The 22,654-nt window shown below is 32.3% G+C and overlaps 1 protein-coding gene across 4 annotated transcripts in view; it reads left to right on the forward strand.

Moving 5' to 3' along the window:
* LOC118193361 (uncharacterized) overlaps window positions 1-22,654 on the forward strand; it is a 281,309-nt gene that overhangs the window by 95,826 nt on the left and 162,829 nt on the right. Inside the window, exon 1 of one of the 4 annotated variants that reach the window (XM_085812766.1) lies at window positions 20,109-20,261. The exons of the other annotated variants lie outside the window; for them this stretch is intronic. The gene's annotated coding sequence lies outside the window, so the exon portion shown is untranslated. Of the gene's footprint in view, window positions 1-20,108; window positions 20,262-22,654 lie in introns of those variants that run through there. 4 annotated transcript variants of the gene reach the window in all.

Consider the following 22,654-nt stretch of genomic DNA (forward strand, 5'->3'; position numbering starts at 1 on the left):
GAGAAGGGATTTCTGCTTGGTTTCTTCAAATTTCGTCGCATGCAAAATTTCTAGTAATTGAATGTAATAAATATTGCGAAAACTTCATGTATCATTCTTGGAAGCCCTGATTTCTTCTATTAGAAAGCTTTGAAATCAGATCGTTTTCACCCTAGTAAAAAAAGTATTTATTCTCTGTCTAAACTGTCACTAAACAGCAGTTGCAGGTAAGTTATAAACTTTGCACGTTAATTTTAGAAATTTTTTCATTCTTGGAAATCCTGTCTATCAGAAAGCTTTGAAGTCAGATTGTTTTCTTTCTAGTAAAAAGTATTTATTCTCTCTCTAAACTATCACTAAACAGCAGCTTCAGTTATAAATTTTGCAGGTTAATTTTAGAATTTTTTTTATTCTTGGAAGTCATGATTTCTTCTATCAGAAAGCTTTAAAATCAGATCGTTTCTACCCTAATAAAAAACGTGTTTATTCTCTGTCTAAACTGTCACTAAACAGCAGTTTCAGGTAAGTTATAAATTTTGCAGGTTAATTTTAGAAAATTTTCATTCTTGGAAGTCCTAATTTCTTCTATCAGAAAGCTTTGAAGTCACATAGTTTTCTCTGTAGTAAAAAAAGTATTTATTCTCTTTTTAAACTGCTACTGAACAGCAGTTACAGGTAAGTTATAAATTTTGCAGGTTCATTTTAGAAATTTTTTCAGTGCTCCATAGAGTTTTCTAAAAATTCTGAATTTACATTATTTTTTGACTTCCGGATCTCAGTGTATTTTTATTATTATTATTATTATTATGGTTGTAGATTTTTGTTAAGCAAGCAAAAGCTGTACATTTAGTTTAGTAAATTATTCTAAATTTGAGCTTAACATTTAGTTTAGTAAATTATTCTAAATTTGAGCTTAACATTTAGTTTTATATTTGTTTAATATTCGTCTCGCAATATTACTTAGGACTGAAAGAGGCAACAATTTCTTTTGACTAGAAATACATAATCCATTGTGCGGAGAAAATAATTTATCTATGTTGAATTTTTACAGTGTGTAATGTTTTGTGAAAACTATGGGTCAGAAATCTCTGATTCTTGTTTTAATTCATACAAGCAGCTTTGCATAAAATGCAGCTTTATAAACCCTTATGTTCGAAACAGTCATTCCGTTTGTCATAACTTTTAAAGTTACTTTGTATCTTAAACCTTTTAAAGAGGTTTTAAATGTATTACACAGTTTTTAGCCCAAAGGGACATTGTTCCAGAAGGGCTTTTAGTCTCGAAACGGCATTTTGCGTTGAATTTTTTAAATGCCATGTTTCTGTTTCCAAATAGTTGCCACAAAATATTATCGCCCAGTATTATATTTAAAGGAACTAATAGTGAAGAATCTGCGTGAATGTACATATGTTTCTCGCGTTGTGAAAAAACAACGGTACCTAGAGTCATCAAATTTTGAATAACATAGTGCTCCACCCGCACATGGGCACCTGGAAGCCCGAATTTGGAATTTCGTATATTTTTTATTGTTTGTTTCATATTTTGTAAAACCTTAACGAATTTTTTATTTAAAAGCTCAACAATTTCAAAGCGAGCAGTGGCAACACTACAGGGAATAAAACATCTTAAACATCTTTATCTCCAGCGCATGAGACTGTCTGTCGGAAATTCTGAAGATATGTAGTTTTTAAATATTTTAGCCCAAAGTGGTATTAGCCCTCGAACGTAACATAAAATCTGAACGCTTTCAGATATTAATTTTTTTATCTTCAAATTAATATGATATGTAATATGCTTGAAAGTATCGATGATTTCAAAATTTGTTAAGAGTTTTATTTGTTAAATGAGCTTTAGTAAAGTGGTTCAAGTGCACAGCAATTAGCTTCTCTCCTTTTCGCATTTAGCAGGCATTTTAAACTTACCTATGTAAACATCAGTGATAAATTAACCAATAGACAATTAACATTTATGTCTAGAGCTCATAATCTCGAGGGGCTCGTTTTTATTGTAGAAAAAGTAAAAATGAAGTAGATCATTTTACTTCACTAACACTAATGATGAATTGACGCAATTCATTTTAACATCGAGAAAACAAAATGTGCGAAGAACCGAATGATATATATTGGTTCATTAAATTAACATACATCTTAATTTCCTAATACAGAATTACTAGTAAGAATTTACTTAACTATGCCTGCAAGCTGCAGCAGAAAAGAGTTATTTCGCTGATTTAAAATGGGTTAAAAGCTGTAAAAAACTTTCATTAGGCAGGAAGATTAGGGTTTTAATAGTGTTTTCTATACAGAGATATTTTTGAATGGTTAGATTGCGAAGATATTCTTGATCAATTTTCTGAAATTAAAACTCAAAAACAAAACAAAACAAAAAAAAAAAAAAAAAAAAAATTAAAAACTGAATATACATTAGAATTATATGTAATTTTCGTCATACATGAAATTCTTTAACTATAACATTAGTAATGCATTAGTCTTTATATTCTCTTTTATTAATAAAAATGCAAGATCCAGTAAGTAGTAATTTCATCAAGAAATAATTTATATAAATGGAACTCCAATTTAAATTTCAATTAAATAATTTCAGTTAAATTAATTGTAAATAAATTTCAATTAAATGAATTATAAATAACTTTAAATTTAATAATCAGTGCCGGATTAAACCTCAAATGTACTCCCTATTAGGGCCTGCTAGAGACTTAACGGGGCATTAATTAATGTGCTAATTAAGAAGAGGAGTACATCACTTAAAAATGCTTTTAAAACCAACCTTAGGCAGTGAGAATAAAACACGATAAATATCTTAACATTTGAATGCTAACTGAGTAATCTTTCTCTTTAGCTAAGGATCAAAAATGTCAAATTCAGATTACCTGACATTGCAAGTGCGATGAAATTCCATTCAATGGAAAAAGGGAGGAAACAAAAATTAAATCCTAAAATGTGTATAACTCTTTATTGAAGCTGATTATTTAAGAAATAATAAAGCTGATTAATACCAGAATAAGGATAAGTGTGTAAATATGCTCGTATTTTATGAGGATGTTACCTTCCGGAAAATTTCTCTAATCAGCCTTTTTTGTTTCTCTAATCTGTATATTTGCTTGCATTTGAACTGCGGTTCTTTTATTTGTTAGCTATATATGGTACCACTTGCATTGCATGAGTATATTCGAAGAAAGGCGATTTTTCTCTTTAAGTGTGCTAAATTGCTTTCGGTTTACGAGCTCAAAAATGAAATGATCAATCTGTATGTTCTCAGTCTTCAGGTTTATATGGAAGCCTTCACTTTTTAAGTGAAAGGGGAGTTAGAAGTTTCTCTAAGAATTTAGCAATAACAAGATTTAGGTTGACAGATTCTAAAGCCTAGAGAGATTAATCGAATTATTAAATTAATTTTAATATTAAATTAATTTCAAATTAATTTTAGAATTAATCAGAAATTAATTTATTGAATTAGAAATTAATTTAAAAGAATTTAGAAGAAATTAATTTTAAAATTTACACAAATGTGTTGCTAGAAAGGAAGAAACAGGATAATAATCCAATTATTGCTATAAATATAAACACTTAAACTATTACTATTTTTAAGCGCAGAACATTCTTTAATGATTTTGATATATTTTCTTATTTATAGCTTAAATTATTGTTATTTTTAATCACAGAATATTTCCTACTGAATCTGATAGCAAATCTTCCATCAACGTATGACATGAAGAAAGATTTTTCCTGTCTTCACATCATACGTTAGTCATCAGGTCTCAATAACTGAAGCTGGTTTGTAGAGCCATTAGGATTATTTTTGAAGAAGGAAAGATGTAAAATGAGCAACGCTTTCGCCGGGAATCGAACCAGGACCTTTATAATACGCGGCCAGCGTGCTGACCACTACACTACGAAGGCATGCTAAGAAGGTGGGATAAATACCTTATAAGTTCAGTTTATGATTGAGCGTATTTTTTATCTGTTTGTTGGCGAATATTTTATCAGCATTTTTTTATTTCTGTAATAAGCTCTGCGTTAGCATTTTTCATCAGCTTGACTAATAATAAATAATTTAAAGCTGATAATCATCAGCTTTAAATTATAACTTTCGTATTTAAAATTCATTTCTTAAAAATATAGGATGTGTCTTTGAGACAAAAATTACAGTATTATCTTTCCTAAACAAATATCAGCTTAATACATTGCGTGCATTTACTGCCACTTATAACGTAGAGAGCCTTTATTGTTTACCCGGAAAACTTAAGAAAAAAAATGGATATATGGACGCTTGTCTGATTTGCTCGAAAGGATACTTGGCTAAGGGAAGTTTTTTTTATGAGATTTATATCACTGAGTAATTTTTTTTCTCTTCTGGCTTCCGTAACGCACCAAATAATTTCTTTTTAAACGTTTCCTTTTCAAAATAGTGTAATTTTTCTCTCTTTTACATGAATTTGAGCAAATAATTTAAGATTTATGTACAATATGCCAAAACCGATGAACGCAAATGTCGACATGATCATAAATCGTATGTATTAGGCTAAATCCACGCTTAGATTGATGCTGGTTTTATGGCAAATTATTAATGTATTTTCAGGAAAATTGGCAAATTATTAATGTATTTTCAGGAAAATTGGCAAATTATTAATGTATTTTCAGGAAAATTGGCAAATTATTAATGTATTTTCAGGAAAATTGGCAAATTATTAATGTATTTTCAGGAAAATTGGCAAATTATTAATGTATTTTCAGGAAAATTGGCAAATTATTAATGTATTTTCAGGAAAATTGGCAAATTATTAATGTATTTTCAGGAAAATTGGCAAATTATTAATGTATTTTCAGGAAAATTGGCAAATTATTAATGTATTTTCAGGAAAATTGGCAAATTATTAATGTATTTTCAGGAAAATTGGCAAATTATTAATGTATTTTCAGGAAAATTGGCAAATTATTAATGTATTTTCAGGAAAATTGGCAAATTATTAATGTATTTTCAGGAAAATTGGCAAATTATTAATGTATTTTCAGGAAAATTGGCAAATTATTAATGTATTTTCAGGAAAATTGGCAAATTATTAATGTATTTTCAGGAAAATTGGCATAAATTCCTCCTCTTCAAGGAGACAAAATATTCTGCAGCTTTTCCTGCAACTACATTACTAAAATAATAATAATAAAAAAAGAATTTAAAAGAGCAATTAATGAAAAGACAGCTTTCTAGCAACACTCTTTGTTTAACAGAGTAAAAAGGAAATAAAAAGGGAGTTATGAAAATCTTGTAAATGCCCTTTGAAAATTCTGAAGTTTTTAAGTAAAGTAATTCGCAAAAGATTTGATAAATTTTGATGAATATAGATATTGTAGAATCCTGAATGATTAATTAATGAAACAGCTTCGGGAAAATTTATAAGGGATTTGTTAAATGATCAGTATTATTTAAGTATGCCTCATTATTAATTTCTCATTTTTAAAGTAAAATTTGTGCTTTTAACGCAGAACAAATCTTCCATCTCTAATCATTGTTGGCCTCTTAACCACGATTTTCAATTTAGTTCCACTAAATTATTTAGAACACTTCTTTAGTTCATATATAGGTTTCCTCCTAGCTTTTCCTTTCAGTAAAATCTAACAATATTAGCTGTTGTTATATTAGTAACAATATTAACAAATGAACAACAATGTTAGCTTTAAATCCTGTGTTGTTCTTAAATGCATTTTCTCATAATATATATATCATAAGACCAATATTAACCTAAAGAGTAAATTTTGACTAATTAAACACCATAGAGAAATCGAGTATGAGAGAAACAGAGAAATCGAGTTCGAGTGTTTATTGTTTTTAGTTCGCAAATTTAGAATTTTGCTGAGGTAGAAAGTATTGTCAGTTGAGGGAGATATTTGTTGCAAGCCTCGTGCGAAAGTGATCCTGTGAAATAAACGCAAATAATGTATTGAATTCTTTTCTTTATTCATTAAATGCTGAAATTTGAATGTCTTATTTTTAACGTAAGATTTAATGTTCTATGTATTTAATTTCTGGGTTTAAGGGGAGGAAGATAATTTTTAAACTAGTAGGTCTGTCGTATTTTAGCTTAAAATTGTTTCAGGTTTTAAAACGCATACAATGCTCAGATCGTAATTTCTTTTTAACTCTGTAATTTATGTGTGTATGTATATCTTTCATTTTTATTTTTTTAACTTTTGGAAACTTTGCGATAGATACTGAGCAACTTTTATTCTTTATTTATTTATGAATTTTTTAAAGCTCAAATTTTCATTATTTTTTCTCATCTTTCATTTAAGTACGTGTTTCAATGTCGTGCCAACTTGAAGAAATCTTTTAAATGAATTTACAGAGATACTTTGCAATTTATTTTACAGTATTGAAAATTTTTAACTTTTTCACTTTTTGCGATTATTATAGAATATATCCAGTTATGTTTCTTATACATTTTCTACCGGTGGGGGGCTAAATTAAAGCTATTGCTATCCAAATTGACGTATCTGGAAATATGTAATTTAAAGATATGACCTTTCGGAAAAGCACGAAATTCCAAAAAACTTAAATGTCTTGGGCAATTCTTTTGTAGAAGAACAAACACGTGACAAAATATCTTCTGTCACGCAGAATTCTATTGTTCTGACATTCTCTGAACTGTTGGAAACGTTGAGAGAAAGTTACGAGGGCCGCGAAGGGCAGGCAGTGTTGCGACGGAGTTTCGAGAATTACAAATGTTTTAGATTGAATAGCAAAGAAATATAAAAAGGACCCCGTAACTCCTTTTACTGTGCAAAATGACCAAAGAAATTTATTTGGTTTCATGTTAGAGGCAAGCAGCATTTTATGAAAAAATTTACCATTTTCTTATTTATTTTTCATTTTTTAAAGGAAAGAAAGTGAAAAGGAAATATATTTGTTCAAATTTATTCGTAAATTCTTCTTCCTTTAGGCATATTTAAAATCGCGTTTCAAATGCAGCTACTTTAGGGGGAAAAGTTAAATTTATGCCCCTCCTGTTTTCATGTATTGATAAAATTCATTTATTCTGACGAATTTAATGTGTAAGATTTTAATGAATGCATACAAATTTTATTGGAAGAGAAAGCGCTGATGTAAAATTTAAAATCAGATTAGCAACTTTAGACTAGCGTAGATTTTGAACAAAATTCACTTTATCTCGAGAGTATGGGTTAAGTTCTTCTTCAGGAGCCAAATCGATATAAGGATGATCAAGCGTATATTCCTCGTTTTCAGGGGCAAAAGAATTTTGTTATAAGAGCAGGAATATGTGCCAGGTCATCCCTGAAATCATTAAAGTTTTAGTCAAAATCTATCTTAATCTAAACTTGTCTCTTTTTCCTAATTTTAAAATCAATATGCATTTAATTGTTCTTTGAGCTTGATTACGTTAGTACTATAATCGAATGGTTATACATACACATTCTTAAAGGAATATTTTGCGGGGGCAATACCAGCTCGACAAACTAAAAAGATAAGAAATTTTATGGTAAACTTATTATCATTGAAATTAATCGAGAAAATACTGACTTCTTGAAGCAAAGTGCCAACAAACAACTATCTCTAACGCTTTTCTATTAATATTTATAATTAACCTGCAAAATTTCTTGATGTGCATATTTCGTTCTTCAACATTAACAGTTTGAATTAGAGTTTCAAAATGACAGTAGAACTTAATAAGTGCTTTTCACTTCCTTGGCAAAGAGATAATCCTTCATAACTAATGGTATGTTACATACAGACCAAAATCATTTCTTGACCCAGTTAAATTTTGGAAATGTAGTTCCTCCCTTCTTTAACGCTAAATAGATAAAATTATCTTTTTAAGTAACTTCTTAGTGAACTCAGATTTTTATTCCTCAGCGTTCCAGTTGTAAGCTAACAGAGTAGATAGTTATAAAAACATTTACAAGGAAAACTAGGTTTTTTTTTTTTAAATAATGTGTGACTTATAGCTGAAAATTAATTTAAAAGCTTATCTGACCCACTTTAAACAGGATCAAAAGAAATGAAATTTTAGTAATAGTTATGACGTCTCTCTGTTATGTGTTTTACTTACTAGCAATAAAAAAGAAAAAGGAAATTGAGCGTTTCTTTAAAATCCACCTGATCGATTATTTTCCTCCTTTTAAAGGAAAAAAAATGCGATGTTGATTTGAAACAAAAGTTAACAAGTAGATTGACGTTAATCAGTAGTAACTTGAAAACATGTGTTCTCATGCGAATTTGTTTCGTAATGAAAAAAATATGGTCAGCAAATACTATAAATGCATTTAATTTAAAGAATTATTAAATCACAAATAGAATTAAAGTACCTATATAATGTTCAAAAAAGTAGTTTGGTGTTAGCTTATGCGGTAGTAGATGTTATGTAATATAATCGAAATACTTTATTGTCGTAACAGGCCTGAAACGCATTTTAACGTCTCTAAATTCGCATCATTAACAGGACAGCATACATGGACATGATGTATGTATGTCTTCTGCCCATACTGTAGATACTGTTTTCAAAGTCTTGCTTATAGTTGTTGCTGTGGATTTTTCTTTCAAAGATGGAAAGTATTTTAATCTTCTTACTACTAAAAAGCATTCTCACGTGACTTGAAAAGGAATAATTCCGTGTTGTAAGATGCAGGATTCTTTTGAAGCTTATCAAAAGAATTCATTTCATTCAGCTCATTTCGTTTAGTATACTTCCATCTTGGAAAATTGACGCTTATCGCATATTGCACAAGTATTGCAAAGATTTGGTGGCCGTCTTCTGTTCTTGTGGAAAATCATTGTTTACCGTATCCCCGATTCGGATAATAATTTTAAAAAATGCAGCTCGTCTAGATAAGAGCTGCCTTTAACGATATGCTATGCTAAGAAAACGGCTCTAAAAATACTTTTGTATATTAGACTGCGTGAAATGTTGATTTTCTGGAAGACGTTAATGGTTTCGGGTATAGGGGATAAATTTTCAGAATGTGATTTATGCTTCGGTCAAGTGCAACGATAATGGATGCCCTTTATTTCTTCAAGATGGCTTCTTTCAGTCATACGCCAATAAAAAGTCTTGTGCTTCAGTTGACGTTTGAATCCAAGAATAATTACACATTTTCAAGATACATTTGTAGATTCTTCTAAACTTTTCTGGAGAAAAACACTGCAAAAATCATCTGTGGCTTATTTTAGAATTTAATTTGAGTTTTCCACTTGTTGGTTGGATGTCTCGTAGAATAAGGTTTACTTCTATGTGCGTTTTATTTCTATCATCGTGATACTATTAGAGCCCATAAAAGGGATATTAGATTCTTTTCACCTCCCATCTTTCATTTCTAAAGAGCCGGTTGTAAAAGCTATTTTGTCCAATAAAAAAGCGATAAATTTCTTGCCTGTCATATACAATGTATTAGTTCAGTTCTGCTTTAGAGTCTTTAAGTTTGCGCGAGGAAGAAATCTTAAAAAGTAAACTGTGTTCTCACTGGGTATTGAATCCGATGAAGCCTTCTATTAGGTAGCTGGATGTGCTGACCACTTTACCACAATTTTAGCGAGGAAAATGTACGTTTAATTCCTTGCATTCTACTTACTGACCTTGGATTGTTTTCTTTTCTTAAAGATAAAATCATGAGCACTTTAACTACGTGAGCCTCATGATAAAAGCTGTTAAATCCGTCAGCTAAGCAGTTGCTCTTTTCATGTAGTTGCAAAATGCTCTTAATCTAGATCTGAGGAACTCGTTTTAGAAATGTTTGTAATGCTTATTTACTTTTCATATGCGATAATGGAAAACTTTAATGATCTTTCGGAATTCTGAAACACATTTCATGTATTACTTCAAATAACTGCTATATGCACGTCACATGAGTTTTCGTGACATGTTTCATTCGCTGCGTTGCACAATTCTATTCTTCTTTCCTTCCTTTCCCAAGGTGATGCAATTTATATGCCAAATCATATCATTGAAAATCAAGTAACGTATCATTTTGTGCTGAATGGATTCGAGCTAGGGTACTTAATAAATATTTGTGCTAAAATATTATTTCATTGTTAAGTTTCAATGAGCATTATTATGTCAGCAAACAGCTATGATACTGTAAAAATGTTCGTGATAATGGCATGACGAGAAAAGTTCATTATGTAATTGAAACGTAGAGCCTGTGAACCATGTAACAAATGTCCAAGAACTGCTATAATGATACTTTAGACATGCCAAAATTATTAATTTCAGCATATATATATATGTATTTCCTTCCATAAAGTATTTGAGAATATGCTCGTTTTATTTTCCTACTTTAAGAAAATCTTTCACCTCACTCTTATGTACATTTATCTGTTACCACATTTGGGTCATAGATGACAGTTTATTCTTAACAGAAAAACATTCTTAGTTTTGAACATCAGCTGCTTGCTGGGTTTCTTTTTTGCAGTACTTTCGTTTTTAGATTTGTAATAATTCATAAAGGTCACGAAATGTTAAATTAAAATAAAATCAATATCATAAAATGCTACAATGAAACTAACATGAATGTCCCATAAATGTTATATGATATAATACATTTCGTAGTTGGTATATAAATGCTTACTTGAAATTAATACTTAAAATTGTTTACAATAAGATTATGATCAATCTCATTCTAGTTACTTTACTATTATAATTGATTTCATTGTAGAGATTAATATTATCTACAAAATGATTCCTTTAATCAAATATGGGTAGTCCGCTAGAAAGTAAGCAACGATTAGGAGCATCCTCAGGCCTAAAACGAAAAAACAGTAATCTGCTTAGAACACTCTATACAGGCAGTAATTACAAAAGTCTCTGTACAACAGGAAATACAACAGTATTCTTTGAAAGCAGGCGAGTACTAGTTGCCCATCATGTTCTGAGATCGTTAAACTGGCCATTAGGAAGCACGTAATTGTTGCCAAGCTAAATCTCAGAATTTGTAGACCAACAAATTTTAAACAGAAAGACGACGAAACTGTGCATTGAAGATGTGCAAACATTTCATTTTTCGAGCAAACTTGAGAGAATTTGCCTCCGTCTGAGCTTGGATGATCTCCCGCCGCGGTCGGGCGTTGGAGTCTGCGACCACCCACGCCGCGGGAGGAGCATGTCTGACCCAGTGGTATAGTGTCGAGGGCAGAAATGAGATCAAGAACGGGTCTTGCTCGCTCATTCACTCTCGTTCTTGCTCGACTGTGAATATTAATTAATCCGCCTCTTCCAGGCGACTTCTGACTGTACCCGGCGGCTCTCTCTCTCGAGCAGAAACAAAACGCCTCTGTGATAGAGAAGCTGGCTCGGCAGGAAATGGAACTGGATTTTCAGATTTTTCGAGTGCCTACACGCAATTCTAAGCATCGACGTAGAATTTTAACATTATAATACTGCTATACTGTTCCATCCGCTAATAAATAAATCTCATTTATTGTAACCAGTAGTTCTGCTTGATCATCGTAATCCATAACTTGTTTCTCATTTTCGACCAAGCTTAATAGTGAATACTAACTATTTTACGATTTTTTTTATAATTATAAACAGTTTTTTTTTAAGTAGTAACTTGGTGAATGCTAGATGAGTAGTAATGCAGCAAGGCCAGCGTTAATCATTCTGCCGCATAATGGAAGCTCTGCTGTTTCTAAATTCTTCCTACCCAACCTTGGCTTCAAAATTTATCACTTCTAAATTCTGCCGTCCTACATGGCGTCACCAACACTAATGCAGGCCCTAGTAAGCCGACCAACGACCAATCGGTATAATCGCTGAACATTATTGGTTTAACCTGGGTTTGGTTCCAGGTGAACAGGTTGGCTAAATAGGCATTTTCGGAGTTTTTCTCATATGTAAAGTTATAAGGTATTTCTGCCACTTCCCTGGCGTGCCTTCGTGGTGTAACGGCAGCATGCTGGGTCGGTATTCCAGAAGTCCGTGGTTCGATCCCCGGCGAAGGCGGTTGTATATTTTTCATCTTTCCTGCTTCCAATTATCCTAATGACTCTACAAGTGGATGAGAGCCACTTTCCCTTAAAATGTCCCCCACAAAAGTAACCCTTTCTTTAGGCACATAGCCCTAACGCGCTCGGCCATAATAAAAAAAAAAAAAAAAAAAATAATTAAACTAAACCAAACCAAGCAGGCCCTGATTTTAAGATGAGACTCACCAAAAGTTCAGTCTTTCTAGCTACAAAATACAGATACTTATAATCTACTTATAAATCGTCAGTGGTGGGAAGGCGTGGTATTGGACGTGTTTTATCTGCAGTATTTTGCAATGTCAGGCTGTTCTTAGTCCGTAAGCTTATTGGAATCTGGACTTGACTGTCTATAAACTGTGAATGACAGATCTATTTTAAAATGATACGATGTGAGTGTTAAACGAAGTGTGGCACGATTGGTATTTACTGCATGGTTTTGAAGGGGAAGGTATATAATGAATAATGATTTAAAAAAAAATAGCCACGGGAAAAAAGGATTGGAAATTAGCTCAAAAACAGAGACAATTTCCCTGAAAACATACTTCTTCAAGGGCATACAAGTAATTCTATTATTCATCGATTTGCGATCGCAGATCATTATGGTGTTGTTTCCTTGCTGTTTATACAACGCGATTCTATTATCTGAGCAAGGTCAGCCGTTTGCGACGTCTAACATCAACGAAATGTCCATTCCAGATTTATGGCCAATAATTTCAAGGGATTCGAAATTTGAAATGTTTAAGGTTAATTTCTCTTTTATGGAGGCGATCCGAACGTAGATAGATCGTCTTCAAATAGAGAGGAGATGTTTTTGAAAAAACATCTCATCGCATTTTATTACAGTATGCTTTAATAAATATCATATTTTAGTGCGAGAGATTGTGATCGTAAATACAGATAATTCAGATCCTTGATGTCAAATAGCCTTATTGGAATACACCATGATATCAATGTTCTACTGCAATGAATTTTATAAAAAATTGCTCAAGGACATGAGTTTTTTAATTCTTTTAATTTCTGTGTATTTCAATTCTTAAAACAAGGTTTAATTCTAGGACTATGCTTTCATTTAGGACTTTGATAAGATATGCAAGAATTTAACGATACACAGACAGGCTTAATCAACACGCCAGGAACAAGGGTATTATCGAAAATATGAATTCAGCAATACAAAATTTTTAACTTACAAATGTACTTTAAGCACAAAAAAGATAAATAACCCGCTTAGTAACTTACTTTTTGTACGTACTGTAAAATGAAGCAAAAGTCCCTACTTTTAAGCATACAAAAATCACAAAATGGGTTGGAAGGAATGCATGATACCTCGAATATGTATATTAATTCTGGTTTTAAAGGAAAAATCGAGGACTTTCGAAATAGTAATATCTCCGTATATGTCTTTATTTAGCTCTCAACAACGATTCTTTCATTGAGACCATTTTGCATGTGAAAAATTAGGATAAAATTTTACTTTATTTGGGATAACGAGAAAAATGTTTATTGGACAAGCAAAGAAATTTACAGAATATCGTAGATTGATCTAGAAAAATGTTTTCTTTATTCAGAAGTAATGATTTTTAATTTTAAATCTTTCCTAGCGGGAAATATAAAGCATGTCTGTAAATACTGCATAATATAGCAATATTCTCGATTTGAGTTCATAAAATAGAAGCGATGAGTGCTTTAGCTCATAAAATGGAAATAATGATTCATAAGATCAAAATTATGGGACCGCCTTTGCTATTTATGTTATAAATATGCAATCATTGTATATCGAACCTAGTATCAGCAATTTCGCATAAGTAATATTTTCAGTAAATTAACTGTTTATTTTCATAGCTACGATCGTTTACAAAATACATATAAAAAATTCTTTTAAGAACGAGATTTTAATTTAAGGCCCTAAAAAGTAATTCAAATATTTTATTTCATTTTATTTATTATATAATAAAATAATTATTATATTTTTATATAATTATTATTTTATTATATTCTTTGTTATTTGTAAATAAATTGATATAAGCCCGTAGTTCTGCTAAAAATCACAGATTATAGAACAAAATTATCAAGAAAACGTTTAATGGCTTGAATTCATTATGATAATTTTTATATACAGGGTGGTCGTAAAAATCGTCCCGATATACAAACCCCTAGCGGCCTATCCGCTCAACCAATCAAAATAAAATTGTATATATTGTTATTTGAAGGTATGCGCTCGAGATCCTGATGATTTGAAACAATAGAGTTCTTGTGGTTACAGTTACAATGAAAATATTTCGAAATCTTCGAACGACAACACTCGCGTTTCCCTGCCCAAATTTATTATCGCGCTGAGAAAAAGCAAATGGCGGTGGAGGGCTTAAAACATTTGCAAAAAACATTGTAAAGGACCAATGACAACCAAGAGAGGAAGTTTACATAATTACAGTTAATACAATTAACAGTATGTAAAGTGTTATGTGAATTATGTAAACTGCATACATATCATACACTTTACTTAATTCACAGGGAGAGATAATAGAAACAGCAATCAACACCATGTGCAAATAGCCATGTGCGTCATGTGCATAGAACACCATGTGCAAAGCATTGCTTCTGGAAAACTTTTAATAAGCAGCGTGGGAAGACTTTCTTCAATCAGGTGTTCGAACGTACTAACAAGATGACACTTACAGGGAAACAGCGAGTGAACTGGGTAAAGCTATTTAACCTAAACGGGGGAAATGCTTCCGAAGCAGTGAGAGTTTATCGGCGAATTCATAAGCTAAGACGACGCTCATGTTCCGTAAAAACTGCACATGATTTGATCAAAAATTTGAAAACCTGGTTGCACATATTATAGACCGCGATTCGTACGAGTATGTGTTCCTTTTGAAGTTGTTGAGGACGTGCATAATACGATTGCTGCAAGAAATGTTGCCCGTAGTTTGCATGTACCTAAACCCACAGTCCTCGAGCTTCTGCGCTATGTTCTGTGGATGTTTACTTCTCAACTCCAGCTCGTCTAGATATTTCAACCTGGAGACGAGCAACAGCGTGCCAGCTTTTCCAATTTTATCCTCGATAGATATGATGAAGATATGATGAAGTTAGCGGGGCCACGAGGAGGCTGACGCTGAGCTGTGGGAGACGCAAGCAGGCGAACCTGAAGCCATTCCCACAGTCCCTGCCCATCGATCAAACGCCGGGTCTCCTGCCTTCCGCCGCTGCCTACGACGATCTCCCGCGCACGGTTCACGCCGCCTACAGTGGTTTCCAGCCGGTTCCGGACATCCGATCCCCGGGTCAAGAACCGGCAGATCGGTCTTCGTATCAAATGCCAGGTCTCCTCCCGCTATGCGGTCGGTTCTGGACATTTGTCCTCGGGAGGCCAACCGCCACCTGCCATGTGCTCGTATACAGCAATGTAGCAGAATTACGTAATTTCAGAAATGTTTTTAATGTCATATGGATGTAAGATGATGATCCTCCACACGTCGCCACATGTGTTCGAAAAGTGCTGCAACAGCAGTTTGGTATCATCTCACGTAACTCTGCAGTTTCGTGGCCACCGCGATTACCCAACCTAACTCCAATGGATTTATCTGAAATCTCAGATGTGCACATCAGATCTACGAGATCTTTCAGAACTGAAACATGCCATAAAACGTTAAGTTATACAGATTTCCTCCGCTATGTTACGTTCATCATTGCTATCAACAATCTCCCACACGCAAAGGTTATTGTCTAGGAAGGTGGGCGCGTTGAAAACTTGTAATTAGAATAAAGGTTTCTTTCATTCTCCTGTCTTCTTGTCATTTTTCCTTTACAATGCTCTTTGGAAATGTTCTACTCCTTCAATTTTCGTCGTACGTCCCAACACTCTTTATGGTCTTCCAGAGCGCTGAACAATTTATGCGCAGGAGAAAAGTGGCTATTGCCATTCAAAAATTTCGAAATGTTTTCACTTTAACCATAACCACCAAATCTCTGTTGTTTTAAATCATTCCAATCTCGAGCGCGGACCTTCCGAAAACAGTATCTGAAATTTTATTTCAATTATTTCAGCGGATAGACAGCTAGTGGTTTGTGTTTTGGGAAAGTTTCTTTTGTGACCACCCTGTATGTCATTTCCGTGCTCAGTTTCATTATTTTTTAAAATTTGGTGAATGGCTCAGTGAAAAGCTTTTATGGGTGCCTTAAACTTTTATTTTTATTTACATCTGACTAAGAATGCTAAGATGGCTGAAAAATTATTTTTTTCTCTGTGATGCATGTAACTAAAACAATGTATATTATTTTAAACTTCAAAAAAGTTTGAAAAAATAATAATAAAGAATGAAAATCATTATCTCTAAATGTAAGAAAATTATTCTCTTGAAGTACGTAACGTTATCTTTCTTCCAAAATACTCCCATCAGGATTATGTTTAATTTATTTGGATTTTAATTTTTTAATTTTTTAATTTAATACTTTAACTTTTCGTTTAAATATTAGTCAATGATAGCCTCCGACAGATCTGTTTTCAAAACCGTTGCCACAAATAATTAAATTAATGACAGATTTGGAAAACACTTCCTTTGAAACTTTATTTTTTCCCATCTGTCCGATGGCGCATTGATCGAAATTTTGTGTTTGATCGTTAAACAAGGATATGTCTGAAAGAACTGATTTGAAAATGTGACTCAACGATATTATTAAATTAACGGAGAGAACGACTTAAAAATATTATAATAATATATAAAATAAAATTTATTTTCATTTCGGCTGATGTTCGTTATAAATTTTCGTGTGTGATTTTCTTGATAATTATGCATCGTAGTGTTGTGCTTCTCTAACTACTTTTTATTTATTCATTGAAAAATCATTGATGTCGTTCTCCATGAAAAAATCGTTTATTCATTCGTTGACCCATTTTTTATCTATTCGTGTGAAAAATGATGTATATACTAAACACTTTGCATTATTAAAACTTCCGTGAATTCAAATATTCTGTGGACAAACGAAGTTCAGTACTCATCAGAGTATATTAATTATGTAGTGGAATTCGGATGGAAAATAGAGATTTTCAAATGTCTGTAATTAAATGGATCAAGATTTGTGATTAACATTTTAAAAGTTATAAATATAAACTTTATCCTGTCGAAGATTCATACTGCTTTGTAGAATTCATATAGAAATTTTAGTATCGCAATCCCTTTTATTGAACAAAAAGACAAAATTGTTTTAATATCTGTCTTTCATTCTAGACTGAAACTTAAAATTCAAAAATATGTATTTGCTCTGTGAAACCTAACACAACACACATAGAATTAGAATAATAAGCGAAGTGTATTATTATCGATACATGTTGTTAGAATTCCGTGTTAGTTCATATGGTAATAAACGTTGTATAATATGCGCAAACAAATCGCAAACAAATTAATAACTAACAAATATTTCTAAAAGCACTGCTGTTTCTTTTTATGACCGCCTTTAACAGAATGTTGGCCATTAGAATAATACTCAGTCTTAAACCTAGGCAATAAATACATCGATTGTCTGTAGTTATTAGGAGTAACTACAGACAACCAATGTATTTATGTATTTATTATCAATGTATTTTGGATAATTCTGAGAAACGAAATTCCTCTTTTAATATATTTAGGTATGATAGCCTATTTTTCCCATTAAGATATAATTTGTTTCACAGTAATAAGAAACCAAATTTCATGTTCTATCTGCTAGACATAGCCATATTGCTTCATTTTCCAGTATTTTACTCTTTATACTACTTTTCATAAAGAATTAGGTATTCAATTTCATGTTGTTTTCCATTCTGCTGTATATTAGGTATCTATCATATGTGGAGGTTTTTAAATTCCAAATGAAAATACATTTGTATGTTCCCGTTGATTACGTAAATCGTGTAGAATGCACATTAAGAAGTAATGTGTCTCATTTATTCCTCATAAAGACCACTGCAAACCTAAAAATAGATCTAAGCACAACTTTTTGGTATGGAGCTCTATGGGAAACATCACAGAAACTTAAAAATTTGATATGAGAAATGTGCGGTAGATGATGATTAAGTATTTCTATCGCGTAATCTTAATCTAAATAAGTTTTCTCTCATTTATTTCCAGTAAAATACTAGAATATGGATTTTACGATGGTTGAGAGACATATTTTACTTGAAAGGCAAATTAAGAAATGCAGTTTTGCATGCACTATTTTTTAGGCGGGGGGAGGGACTCAGAAGTTTGTTTTAAAAATCATTCAAGTTGTATAGACTAGAGTTATTTTCGAAATGGAATTATATCCAATAAAAAGGATAGATTTTATTTTTAAATACTGCTCCTGAGATGTAAGAATTTTGTTATTTATTCTACGTAAAAACCACAGTGGCCGATCGAAGAAAAAGAACAGAACAGAAATTAGTACCTATATTCTCATGCTTCTTATACACAGTTATGTTCTCGGCAATAAATTTACCTTAAATACGTTCCATTCAGGAATAAGTTAAAATGTAAACAAAATTAAAAACTTGAATATTTTTGGCTAACTTCTAAATATTCGTAACTTTTTAGATATATGTAAGGGCATCTAGTATATAAATATATATGATGCAAGATAGAAAATGCGTATAGTCAGTTCTTTGTCATTGTAACAATATTGGTCTTTCAGTAGAAAAGTTTTACTTCGATTTCCGCTTGATACAAGAAACAGTAAATTTAGTGAAATTATTATTTTTTTTTTTTAATTTGAAGAACATATCCATTATCGATTAGTTATTATTTTATCAGGAGTATGACATTCATACTCCTGATTAAAGATTGTTGTTCTGATTAATTCACTTAATCTTTACATGTTATAACACGAATTTACCGTGGGCAAGAAGCAGGTTATGGACAAAATGCGCCTGCTATCGGCCAAGACTTTGAATACCACTTAGATGACATCACGAGTCTGTCCCACTCTGTCATAGTTTTCATGGAGTGTGCCCCGAAGGACGGATCCAAGGGACTAACTCTCTTCTTCTGAAACCAATCTCTCGATGAAACTATCGTTCCACAATATTTAAAGTGCCTTTATGTCACAAAGAGGCTATATCTATGCGAATAGTTGTGTCATCTCCGGAATTCGATCCCTGATCCAACGATGTGACGACTAGCATCATACTCTCTATATCAGTTAAGGTGGCCGATTAAAAAATAATAAATTAATAAAAACATTAGGGTCGGATTTGTATTGGAGTTAGGAAGCAAATAAATTAGTTTGATAGAGCACTCAAATGCAGATAAAAGAATGAAAAGCAAAATTGCCTTAAGGACTGAGAAATTCTTAACACATTAACTAAAATAAAATATCTTGGCAGACTGCTTTCGAATGTACCTTACTATCTTACGTTAATAATGCTAGAATGTCTAAATGTTTTTATAAATTTAGATATTTATTAACCTATCTTCAAAGATTGCCTTTTAATGTACTTTTGCTATTTTGAGCTGATAATGATAAAAAGACAAAAATACGTTTATTAATAAGTTTTGCAATTCATTCTTATACTCATCACTGTAATAATTATATGCACTGAAGGTTAAGAGCAATCTATTTGATGAATGAGTTCATGTTTCCGTGATCATGTCTGTTAAACCATGTAGAACAATCATGTAGTTTTTATGGTTGATCAATATCTTGACCGTTAATGAATCAGTCCCCTGTAAAACATCAAATTCTTCCTGAAGACTAAAAAATAAAAACATGGTTCCCCAATTAAGTACAAGTGAACGAAACATGATCTTTTAGATGAAAGAAAAGACAATGAGGCTCTTTTGGCGTGATGGCGTGCAACCACGCGCTCATCAGTAACTGTAATAACTATTAACATTCCCATTCTAATACACATATCCCCCTCCTTCCCCACCGAAAGGCAAAATACATGATAACCGATGATTCTGTAATTTCTGTTACCTGAAATGACGGCTAAGAAAGCAAACGCCGACTGAAATAACAACATAACGATTGGAATGTTCTTTATGAGCATCATGTAACGTCGACTAGTCACGAGGTGTGCCCAATTTTGGAATGGATTTGTCTCACTAGTGCCTCGACCGCATTCACCAACCAGGTATTTTCAATTTTTGCCTGTTCAAACAAAGCTGTTTAATCTTTCACCGCGTCCCAGCCTGATGACACTCAACCAACCTAGAATTGGTGTTTTCGAGTGGGATGTCGAAGAGTTTTGTGTGCGTCGAAGACAGATGGATTCTTAGCAACGGTTGTTGCTGACAGAGTGATATCTAGATAGGTGCGTAGGTAAAACTGGAATTCCTTGAGTAAGTTTATATCTGTTTTTTCATTTTAATCTGGAAATTTGTATTGCGATCTGTTTCCTTAATGAGATGTGTGTAACGGTTCTGTCTTGTTTATTTGTGTCAAATTTTCATCGTGGGTTTTTGTCAACTATTTATGCTGAAACTGAAACTATTTTACCCACGCATTGAGCGATTGCTTAAATTTATAATCTCGTCATTGGTACACCACTAAATGTTTGATTTCTAAGCGTCACGTATTGCAATTTCCGTCCAATGTATATTCTATGTCCCGACGTCATCGTTCATAATTGTTATTTTCAAACAAAATACCGCATCGCTTCGAATTCAATGCGATATATGATTTCAAAAGGAGGAAATTGGAAAAAATATTCTAGAAGGATTTTAAAATTGGAAAACTGCAAAGTAATGAAAACTTAAAATAATTTTATAATAGGTATTGAGAAATATTTCTCATGAAATCATTTCGAATTTTAAAACTTAATTATTTGAGTCCCGATCATTAGAGAGTAAAATATTGACAGAAATATTATGTTGGTATATTTGCATGAAATTTAAACCATATCTTAATTTTACATCTTAAAAATTTGAACAAAAACTCCAATTTAAATCTGAAATAATAGAATTGTTGTATATTTTTAATCGTAAATACATTTACCACTCTCTATATTAAAACTCTCGGCAAAGCTCAACTTAAACCGTTATTTGTATGCCTAATTAATTTTTTTCGGAGTAACACGACCAAGTGGCGATACAGAGATTAAATTTTATAGTTAGCTTTGTTTTGTAAATTTTATATCAACATCGATGGCTTTTATTTATTTTTACTATGTTTTGGGGTTGCCTCTGATAATTTAGATGTTGATTCTTTCACACAGAGTAAGACTACACTGTGAATTAATTTATCCGTATTTATTCGAAAAATAAGACCCCCTTTTCACTTCTCTATACGAGGTAAAGGAAGTGTTGTAATCGTGAAAACTTTCGGGTATCATATTTCAAAGAAAATGTTCATTTTGATTGCTGTCGAATCCATTTGAACGATGGTTTTGCTTGACATCTGTACCTACGGACAGAATAAAGGACTTGTTTACCAAAACGGATTGTAAAATGAATTTAAAACGTATTCAAAAGGGATTTTTTTTTCGTGATGTCTGTATATACGTACACTGAAGAGCCAAAACATAATGACCACATACTCAATAACCTGTTGCGCGAACTTTGGGCTGCAAAACAGCTACCGCTCGCTATGGCAAGGATGCCACAAGGTCTTGATTAGATGTCTGGAAAGAGATTGGTATCCTTATGGTCCTCGAACCACTGCAACACAGTTCGAGTTTTGTGACATGGGGCGTTCGCCTTCTGTAAAATTCCATTTCCATTTGGGAAGACAGACGCCATGTAAGGATGCAACTGATCCGCAGTTACGTTCAGATAGTCCGGAGCTTTCATGATCTGTTCTACCACAAATAACGGTTCCAGAGCGGCTCTTGAGAACATCCCCCAAATCATCGGACATTTTTTCTGAAAACCCCTATTTTGAATCAATTTATATCTGGATATGGAGCCTTCCCTACTTATTACTAAGAGAGAAATATATGTTCTTCAGACACCTATGTTTTCAGAGACAAAAGATATCCAGAACACTACGTCATCTCATGCCTCATCTCATGCATACAAGCATATCACAGCCTTAGACCAACTACAAACAAACTCGAATATCCAAAGCTTCATCACAAAATCAACAATATTGTAAAATACCTTTCAGGACAAGAGCAAGATATTTGCGAGCAATAACAGTTTACAAAAATTTCTTTATATTAATATAAAAATTATTCTAATAAATAAATGCATTTAAATGTTTTGGAGTTTACCTGATGTTCTGTAGGATGCTTCACTGAATCAGTAGCATCACGGGACAGTACCTGTCTCACCATATGGTAACTCCTGTCCTGTCCTGCAAGTGGAAAACAATAAATCTGAAATTATTAATTAATTAATTATAAATTTGAAAACCCCGGGAGCTTAAATTTGCTGTGCCTTAAGTCGTATTGTTTATAGTCCAGAAACATCTTGTATTGACTTCAATGTTCGAAGGCTATTTTAATTATGATTTTGCTATTGCTAAAAAAGATGCGTGCCATACTATTGTAACTTAATTTCTCTAAATTTTCAGTAATCTGCTTTGTTCTTAACTTATAGCTCTAATTGTTTTCGCAAATAAAACAATTTTATCAGTAATAAAGTTTTATTTCATCATTAGTGGCATTTTTTTTTTTTTTGTTATTTATGGCAAAGCATACGTGGGTTATCTATTTAATAGGAGAAATGTCTTCGTGGAGACAATTCTAATTGATACCGACTCACATTTACCATGCATTACAAACAAAATCATG

This window comes from Stegodyphus dumicola, chromosome 3, assembly GCF_044657685.1.
Source record: "Stegodyphus dumicola isolate Sdum_Otavi_A_Nest chromosome 3, ASM4465768v1".
Taxonomy (NCBI): Eukaryota; Metazoa; Arthropoda; class Arachnida; order Araneae; family Eresidae; genus Stegodyphus; species Stegodyphus dumicola.